Source organism: Gadus chalcogrammus, chromosome 7 (assembly GCF_026213295.1).
Source record: "Gadus chalcogrammus isolate NIFS_2021 chromosome 7, NIFS_Gcha_1.0, whole genome shotgun sequence".
NCBI lineage: Eukaryota > Metazoa > Chordata > Actinopteri > Gadiformes > Gadidae > Gadus > Gadus chalcogrammus.
This window is the reverse complement of record NC_079418.1, coordinates 20,653,670-20,664,341: the sequence shown is the minus strand read 5'-3', so window position 1 is coordinate 20,664,341 and position 10,672 is coordinate 20,653,670.

The window sequence follows — 10,672 nt, the reverse complement described above, 5'->3', positions numbered from 1 at the left end:
TCTGAAAAAAAACAAACATCAGAACCACACTTGCGAGGATTGTAGTAGTGCCTTCCAGGGCCGGCAAAATATGAGACGCGTTTTTTTTTATGGGGAGAAAACTCGACCACATCTGGAGGTTGTGTGGATTGACGCTTCATTTCAGTCCGTCGAAAAACAATATTTTGTCTTCTTTTTTTCTTTTCAGCATGGCTGCCAGGAATCATATACTAATTTCACTTCAGCTTTCCCAGCAACTCAAGAACTTAACATGTGTACATTGGGCATACTTCAGGACATAAAAGGCATCATCTTCTTCTCGGCCTGCATAGGGCTCACTCAATGTTATTTTATGTCAGTACTCAGCCTTGTCCCCTCTCCTGAACATGGCCCTGGGGAGATACAAGGTGTTCACATCGCGGTGATCTCTATGAGGTGTTAAAGGATGAGCCATCAGGTTGTAAGGGCCGTGTCAAGGCTTAAAATACACCATTGTCCCCATTGAAGGTCAATTACACCAAGCTTTTTTTGTTGCTTGTATTCGTGCCCATCTCCAGTATCCACTTGGCTTCTATTCTTAGCTCAATTGTAGCGGGATTAGGGTGTCATGTTGTCCTTTATGACGGTTACAGCACCCTCATCATCCGGACCCGTAGGGCCACGAAAGCTTGTTTTCCGTTTGACAGTTTGAAATTGACGTATTCCTTACCATATGCATGCACGCACACACGGGAACGCGCGCATGACTGAATGCCTGAGCGTGAACACACACACAAACAAAAACAAATGACTGTATGATTTCAGATCCAAAATATTTCCCCCAAATTCAAGGTTTTATATTCATTCGTCATCCAAGCTTTCCTTGGCACACTATATAAATCCTGTCATTCCTCGTTTTGGCTCATGCGTTTCCGCAGTCAATCATTGGTTTGATCCCATAGCTCAGCTGTTACATGCCAGGATGACATGACCACTGCATTCTACTTCTCGTCCATGCAAACCTCACGAGGAAATGTGTTCTGCACCCTGGCCAGGATTAAAAGGTGGATCTGTAAAGGTAAGTCTGTGAATAATTTGAGGTCCGTCGTTTCCAATCTAAAAAGAACGGCGATCATTGATTGTGTTTTTTTAAGAACAGAGGGCACATAAACATCTAACCAGTCCACGGGGCTAGCTAGCCCGCTCACAGAAGGAATGGCTAAGCTAGCTGCTCCCACGCTATGGACTCCAGCCATAGCTCGTTCATAGACATCCGATCTCTCCAGTTGGAGCAAGCAACCTCTTGCGTTATTGATGGCGTGATTAAAGAGTTCAACTGTATCGGCAATAACAGATGTAAGGTATCCGCGTCGGGGAGTTAGCCGCGCGGCTAAATGTTGGGTCCATTTGAAGTCCACCTCGAAACAGAGTCATGTGTGTCTTCATGCTAATTCGGTTAGCCTTGAACCGGCAAAGAACACAGCTAAAACAGCTGCACCGTTTCCTACGAGGAAGGACGGCCAGTCTCGATTGTGGAGCCCACATATGCCTTCAATCAGAGAGAGCGGGGGAGCGGGGGTCAAAGGTGAGGCTGTTATGGCCCTGGCAAAAACATCAGAAGATGGAGATATAAATCTGGCAGTCAATATTAGCCAGGTAGATATGAGGTTCTTGAAGGAGACATCATTGGATCAATTCACCGGCCCCCCTTCCCCCCCCAAGGCCTTTCAGAGGTGAGGCCATGACACTTGACCTCAGGGACACACCATCTCGTCCCTCCAAACCCCACTCCCGCCCCACTCCACCTCTCCAGGCCCATGACGGAGTTAGCCCTATCTCATCCATCTCCTCTTAAGTGGGTTCTGAAGGGCCACTGCAAGTCTCTTGCTGAGGAATCCGCTTCCAACCCCAAACCCCACCCACCACCGCCCCTCAGTCGCCCCCCGTTTCTCCAGTACCCCTACGCCAGGTCTGTCTCATAATGAAGACCCCTGTCCCAACCTAAGACGTCACCGCTTTGCTGTGACATAGAGGGGGAACGATGGACGGGCTTTAAACTACTCTGACGCTGCACGCAGTACAGTATGCCACGGGAAGTATACGCCACTCAAGACAACTCACTTTAAAAGGGGGAATTCTTACTCTTGACCCATTTGCTAATATGTTCAGTGGAACAAATGTCTGCCTTCAGATTGTTGTCTATTGATACATGGTTATTTAAGCTCACCAAGCACTTGCTTATAACCTGGTTGGTATGACACAGAAGCTGTGATTGAGAAGTGTTTCGATGTTTAAAGAGGAGTGCTATAGGTATCGAACTACAATCTGAAATCCACCCTTCTTTGTACACTGCTGTATGACCGCGGTGTCATCCAAAAGCCACAGTCTGAGATGCGCTGGCTTTTATTTAGAACTAAACTTTCTCAAAGGGCCTCCAAGTTCAACAGAGCCAAATAAGAGTATGCTAAGAAATACCGGATCTTCAGGACCCCAAATAAGTTTAGACTTTTGCTAAATAACTAAATAATTTCTTTGGCCGATGTTTGCTTTCCCTCCAGTGATGATAGTCAAGGCTTCATAATGACCGCGTCTCCCAGCTAACGTAATCACACAACCCGCTATGCAAAGGCCAACGCTAAAAGATACGCAAACATCTAGCGGGCTAACCGCTGAAACTGGCCATCTCATTTGGCCGCAATCAGACTGTAATACAGGGCAGTGTTGATTCACAGAGGACCGTGTGACTTATGGGTGACCGGCCGGTTAAACAGTGTACACTTACTTTAATGTGCTCTTGATAGATTGAAATGATTTCTCCCATGCATTTTCAACATTGTTAGAAATTACTGCTATGATAACCATAACAAAATACTTGGAAAGGCAAAGGCCAGAGGGAGGGGGAACATTTGATTAAATGCATCAATCTCTATTAGAAGCGCTTAATACATCCAGACGATGGAACCGGGCTCACTTCTGTTACAAATTAAAAAGCCGTTTGTTCTACTTATCATCGTTCTAGGCTGGGGAAATATGATGCACCAGGCATCATAAGGAAGAACATGGGTGAATGTTAGACACTGGCAACGGTATGCGCTATTGGTGGGAAACATGTTTGTGATCTTGTTGAGCATGTTCACACTTTCTTAAAATACCATTACAACTCATGGACTTTTTTAAATAATATTTTACTTTCTGTGCTGCGCCTTTACATTTTTCTCTCTTTCTGTTTTGTCAGTCACCCCCTGGAAGCTGATTTTTTACTGTGAGTTTTCTTTACATTAGGATAAGTAAGCGTAATAATGGGGTACTACCTGGTATACGAAGGAATGTTAAAAGTACTTAATAAGTACTTTCTATCTATATATACATACGTTATCATCTTGTGTCTTCAAACAACAGACTTTAATCTTCAAACGAGGACAGACTTTGATACTGGCTCAGATTTCAGCGCTAAACCGGTAATAATGGTAATGTTAATAGCGTAATGCCGCCATTTTACCGTATCCATTTCAAGGGCCGCTAATGGACTACTGGTGTGACTGGAGTAGCTATGGAATGTTCTAGGTTTCCATTTACATCAACAAGGCACCGCCATGTCCACGGAACAATGGCTCGTCTAAAAAGAGTGGTGGTCGTTGTGGTTTAAAACCCCCCAAAAAACCTTATATTGAATCTAGCAGGCCCTCAACATACAAAAATGCCGGTCAGATAGTTTTCTGTATATTTCGAAAGGAGGAATGCGTTCACGGGTGAAGCCCACTGTCTGTGCTTCGTCTTTTAACCAGGGGGTGGGGAGGTAAGGGGGGGGCTCTTCAGAAGCCCCAGTGACAGGCAGCAGGAAGGGGTTTACACCACCATTCATGTAGGCTGGAATCCTTCCTTTTGCTTAGCTCTTTGGTAACATCCCGCTCCCATATCTTATTGAATAACCCAGGACTAGGCGCACAGGCTTTGAAACTCTTCCCGGTCCATCTGGCAGGCATTAAACGTTGCATGTCTCCAAAAAAGTTTCCTCAGCCTTAATATTCTACATATGAGATTGTTTTATCTGGCCCACCAGAACTGAACTTCCACAATCATCGGGGACACCTTGGCACTAATATCCAACAGACTGCCAAGAAGGTTGAGGCCCATGTGATTCTGCACAGCATCACACAAAATTAAGTCAAATGAGTTTGTTTAGTGTTGTGGCAGTGGCTTGTTTTGTATAACACTTCTAATTTGGAGGTTTCAAGGTTCCTGGGGCCCCACCACCACCACCACCTCCCATAAATTGGGCCCTAAAAGGCCTCATATAACAAGGGCCCACTCCAGGAGAGGCTTGTCAAGGAAGCGATGGATCTCGTTGTGGCAGTACAGTGAGGAGGAACTGGATCAGACTTCTGGAGGAGTGTCTCAAAAGGCCAGTCATGCTACTTACTGACCACCAGGATAAAGAGAGAAACACTGGAATATCATGATGGATCCAAAAAAGTTCCCTCCAAGTTAGGCAACAAGGAAGGATCTATTGCATGTGTGTAACGTACTGGTAACTATTTATGAATTACTAGTCACTATTTAACGAGCAGGTAGGGGCTACAGTTTTCACCTGCTGTGTGTACTCAGTTCTGTCCCCCCCCCCACTTGGTATTCAGTGTGCTATGATCATGGAAAGGTGGCTGACGACAGTCGACACGTGTGATATTCATGCTGAAAATGACAGAGCAGTGTTTATGTTCCGGCATCATAATCATTTAGACAAGGAGAAAACAAAACGGCCGTGAACAGATTTGACATCTGGTTCTAAGAGGACCTCTGTGAAATGATAATGAGAAATGCGCGCAGCCAATAAAATGTAAAGTGCTGATGAAATGAGAAATGCCAAATAAAATCCGGAAAAGGGTGTTTAAATTACGCACAAACACACGCACACACTCACAAACACACTCAAACACACACGATTTTCAAAAAGGAGTAAACACAAATACATTTTGCTATCCCGATGGAAGTGGCTCAAATCCGCCACTCTATTCAGTATTATGAATTCCTTTAAAGTATCTCTGTTTAGGGGCCAAAGTTATTCAAAGTCATGCATATTATGTGTCTCATTTTTGTCCCATATCAAACATCCAGATTGTAGACTCACATACGGTAGACGCATTTGGATTCGCTTTTGACAAATCAATCCTAAAGAATAAAACGCTCATTGTGAGCATTTACAGGCTTAGAATTTTGGACAACTCCCAACCGTCCCAGAACTTCAGAACAATAGTTGTTTTTTCTGGGACCCCTCTGGAAGTAAGCCCAGAACCAGCAGTGAGGCTCGAGTGACGAAAGAAGAGAGGGAAGGACTGCATGGCTACATCTCTTCCTGATGTGCACGAGATCCACGCCAGTTTACGTTAAGGGTATAGTGGGACTCCATGGATACAAAACTAACCAACTATAGTATTCAATAGCAAATTGAAGAGAATTGTAAAATAATATTTATAAAGTAATACATATCTTTAGTTTCCTTGAGAACAGTAGCTAAATCTATAATAACCTGCTTAACAAAAGTAGCCACAGCCAATAAAGAGCTATTAGTTTTATGTTTTTAAGTTTGGGGGTGGGGCGTTAAGGGATAGAGGAGAAATAAATCTTCCAAGAAGGGTTTGATTTGTTTGAGGGTTGAAGTGCTAAGTTAATGTTAGTATATAATAGTACGGTTATGACTGTATGAAGAACCAACGCATACAGAAACAAAACAGGGTGTGGTTCATGTATGTGTTCTGTCTCTGTGAGATTCGGTGTAATAAAGCAGTATTATCAAACGTGAATGGGACCAGTGTTCCACACCACGTTCCGAAGCCAAACTCTGAATAACTTGTGTAACGCATATACTTCATTAAAGATGACATATTATTTTATGGTCTAATAGCCCCGTCCGGATTTATTGCTGCTCATTGACGAATCATTCTCATAGAGAGCAATGTGTAATGTGTTTCCCTGTATCTGCATCAACGTCCAATGAAAAGCTCATGGCAAGTAAATCTGGCACATAGTAGCAGGGTTTGATCCAAGAGTTTTACGTATTCATTAAATTTAGAGGCGGAAAATCATGTCAAACGAATGCTCTGTGAGTATGACAATCGAGAAAACAACCAATTAATGACACGAGTGAAAGATTGGGATAATAAAAAATAAATAGCAGCGTTGATGTTGAAATAGTCCAAATGACCACCATGGGAGTTGAACCATGGCGACAATTAGCAGCAAATTTTATTTCAATTTTTCTTCTGCCAAACTTTGGCTGCCTATGTGGCTCCCTCTTTGAATAGTTTCAAGCTACTCACACACACACACACACACACACACACACACACACACACACACACACACACACACACACACACACACACACACACACACACACACACACACACATTAACACACTCGCCCAACACGTGTGAGGGAACATAGAGTGCAGTATCAAGGCGGGTTTGTTACTTGTTAGTAACTCTGCCTTCTGACCTTAATGAAACAAACGCGGGCCGACTGGTTGATGTCGAGCCAGTGGATACAAATCTATGAATGAACATGCAACAAAGACCAACTTGTGATTGGTCCTCGGCTCAACCCTATCACATCGGAGACTTTGGGCTCCGTAAAAACCCCACTAAATTCTAAAACCAGCAAACCACGCTACTAAAACAAAGCAAAGCAAACGGAATTGGACACAAGAACAATAATTAGCAGTGTGACTGTTCGGGACGTCTCAGTCATTAATCACGAAGGCCTTCTCGTCGTATCCTCCCTGCAGGAGACAGATAGCTCTGAGGGGGGGGATAGGGGTACTAGTAGTTGTCCCGGAGAAGACAGAGAAGCGGTGAACTCTGGCAAGTGGACAGGCAGCACCAGAGAGGATTTTACTGAATTGGAGCCGACATGTAAATTAATGGTTTGTGTCGAATATTACAACACAAACCAATGTGGCGGCCGTGTCTCAAAGCACAAGATTTGGATGGAGAGTGTGGTGGGATGTTTGAGACGGCACCACTCAGGCTCAGTTCTGACTGGTGCAGTATCCCTCTACCGGACTGATGTTTGCTCTCTCCATGCCCACAGAGGGCCGCTCCACCTCCCAGCGAAGGGGGAAAAGCTCCTGGACTCTAGATGCCGCCAAGGGGCTGGTTTAGTTTAGTCTCCTGGCAGACGCTTTAGATGTACTTTTCGTCTTCTTTTCTTTTGAGAAAGGGGCTTCCAGACTGACCTCAATCCCTGGTAATCCCACCTCCACTACTGGCCGCTCAAGTGGATTTCCTTAATAACACACACGCTCACGCACACACTCATACACACGCAGAAGCACAAACACACAGCCGACACAGATGCGCGTGCGCCCGCCCCACACACACACTCACACATGGTTTGGCCTCAAGCTCCCACATAAAAACCGCGGATGGGACCTCCATTAGTCCTTCTCTCTCTCACCCTCTGTCTTCCTCCTCTTGTTCATGTTCTCCCTGGCCTGTGAAGAGATGTCCCCCTGTGGCCCCCCCCGGGGTCCTGAGAGAGTACAGAGGGGTCTATAAAGATTCATCTCCCCACCAGATCTCCGATGCTGGGCTAATAAGAGCAATTAGCCAACAGGAACATCCTTAATGGCTCCCCACAGTGTTTTAAGAGCTTCCCGGATGAGCGCTAGTGTTGGACGGGCACTCGTGACGCCTCCACATGTGTTTCATTACCGCGAGGAGGCGGAGGAGGAGAGCCTGCGGTGGGCCAGGTGTGGGGGACCGGGCTACGAGGTTCACACAACAGGATGTGGCTTTGGTCCCCGCAAGAGGATCCTCTCCCTGTCTGTTTCTGTGTCCCTGACTTTGTCTGCCTGGCCGTTAATCTGTTTATCAGTCTACCTGTCTGTCTACCTGTCTGGCTGTTCATCTGTGTTTGTCTACCTGTCTAGATGGCAGTATGACTGTCTGGGCGTTCATCTGCGTCTGTGTCCCTGTTTTTATCTGGAAGTCTACCCATTAGTCTATTTATTAGTTAGCGCCTCCATGTATTTGTCGTTCAGTCCGTCCGTCCGTGCCTGTACAATGCATCTGTCTAGCTACCTCTTCTTTCTGTCTCTCCGTCTGTCTGTCTGTCCACTCATCTGTCAGCCCCTCCACCTGTCCATGTGTATCCGCTCCTCATTAGGCTTGGGTTGGTTCTGAGGTAATGGGTCAGTAATGGCGACAGCGTTTCCTTCCTCTTGGGGAAATGCGGACCCAGACCCACCGTCCGACAACACACCAGAGGGTATGTGTTACACGTCTACGTCAGAGCCCAGTCTCACAACCTGGCCGATGTATCTTTTACACACCAAGCCTGCCAATCCCTCGCTCCGACATGTCAACACGGCCGGCAACATAATGTTATTCATGGCACAGGCAGGCCCTCCAGACTTTACGTTTACTCCGGAGCTGTTCAGAAGTCTAGCGGCCTTACGTAATGCATCAACAGAAGTGGTGCTTCTATTGTTCCCCATCACCCATGACCCACGCACCAGCGTCTGACTCAGAAGAGTGTGCATTGGAAACCGGTAAACAGATGCACCTTGAATGGACGAACACCTCTGTTACACATGTAAAACACGAACACCATTAAAAATGTCTTCCGTTCCAGAACCTAATCCCTCCTTTGGTGTTGAGGTGCGCCCTCTTCTGCTGCTATTGTCCCACCCATTGTTGGCTTGCAGGTGTGTAGCTGTATGTTTCAGCCCCCATTGTCCCTCTGAAGATTGATCGCCTGACGTGCTCGTGTAACATGTCAGGTGTCGGCGAAGGGCGACGTCACCGGAACGCCACCCCCTTGCTGCACGCCTTGAGCCCAGGCTGTTCAAAGCCTCCACGCCATGACATCACCCCCCCCCCCCCCCGCTGGGCGGGTTACCTTTCACGAGGTCCACAAGGTCGCCTTCACGCTCGGTGTGGTATCCCAGCGCTTGTGTTTTATACGCTAATATTTTATACACCCGTAAACGGTTTGCCCGGCGCCTCTGCCGCCCTTTCACTTGGCATGGAGAAGCGACGCAATGTATCCCGCGGAGCGAGTGAAGTCTGAGGCTATAAATAAAGAACCTTCCTTGGAAGAAGAAGAAGGAAGGTTCTTTATTTAGAAGAAGAAGAAGAAGAAGGAGAAGAAGAAGAATCCATCACGATTTTTCAGAATGCGGACTCGAAACGTTTTGCCTTCGTCTGAAGGCAGAACGTATCCCGGTCTGCATTTTGAAACATCGTGATGGATTTTTCTTCTTCTTCTTCCAAGGAAGGTTTTTTTTTTTCCCTTCCAGACAGGTATTTGCTGCTGGATGCTGAGATGGCTTCAGCAGCTGAGCAGGTGACTGTGCACGGTGTTACCAGGGCTCTGTGAACACATGGCTGCATGGGCTAAGCCAGGCCAGTCTCTGGGGCCTGGTCCTGCACTTAAGAGACACCACCAAGGTGCTAGTGCTCCCTCTGCACTTGTAACCCAGCCTCCTCAATCCCCATATAGGGTCTGTAATCCAGCCATAAGCAGTTGTACAGCCCGTAATATATAGCAGTATAAGGTCTCTGCTTGCTAATGAATAAGAGCGTTTTCTTGAGTCTGGGCGTTCAGAGGAGGAGTGAGACGCCGTCCAGGCCTCTTATCTGTCCAGTGTAATCATTATGTTCAGCGAGGGCGCCACGATAGACAAGATTTCCACTTGTCCTCCTGAGGCAACATTGCTGACCTCATTGTAATTGTGCTTTCTAACAAAAAGATATTCCACACATATATATTTTTTATGACAATTAAATAAAAAGTACCTTGGTCGTATCTTACCAATGGTGTGAAGTTAAACAGGCAATTTTGGAAGTGTTCGTTCGAAGTGCTGGTTTCTGATTGGCCTGAATTTAGGTGTAGGATTTATGAACGTAATTATATCACAGACTGACAGATAATCCATGCCAAAACCTCCCAAAAATAATAATGCAATACTTTTTTTGGAATAAATGTAAGACCTCATTTTCCATTCTCCAGACAAAACCCCTTGCAGCGATATGTCTCAGCAGCATTCTGCACAGCTTCACCGAGTGGTCATATTGAGTTTCAGCTCTGCTTGTTGGTGTGAGCCACTTTGTACACCTCTTTGCTGGGCGATAGGATCAGAAGGCTCAGAGTGTTTTGAGTTGCGTCATTCTGAAGTGTAACATCAGAGCGATCAACGCATGTTTCTCAGCCCTGTCGGCACTCCTGACATCCATGTTTCAGGACACGATCAGCTCCGGGTTATGTCATAGAATTACACCAATTTCCCGATAATAGGACTCTTATTGCCTGCAAAGGAAATTAATCTTCAGGTGTTGGCTGTTTTTGGCTTCTCTGGCTTCTACTCGATTCTTGTGTTGCGTTGTTGAAATTTATCCCATATGGCTCTGGTTTGTATGAGGTCATCGACTGGAGAGTACAATGTGTGGGTCATGTTATGGAGCTGCGTGGTTCGGACCTGATTATCCAGAGGATGTGTGCTGATACACAGTAAGCAAACAGGGGGTGGACTGGTGGACCAGGTGAACAGCAGAGCGACCGGTGGGACCTCCACGGCTTGTGGAGCGGGTCAGTGTGATTAGACACAGGCCTCGCTGCTTTCACTCGCATGATGGACTCCATTTCCGCGAGGCCTACGTTCTTCGTCCACTCTGGTGCCCAGGGAGACAAAAACAACGAGGAATTCTGTTTCAAT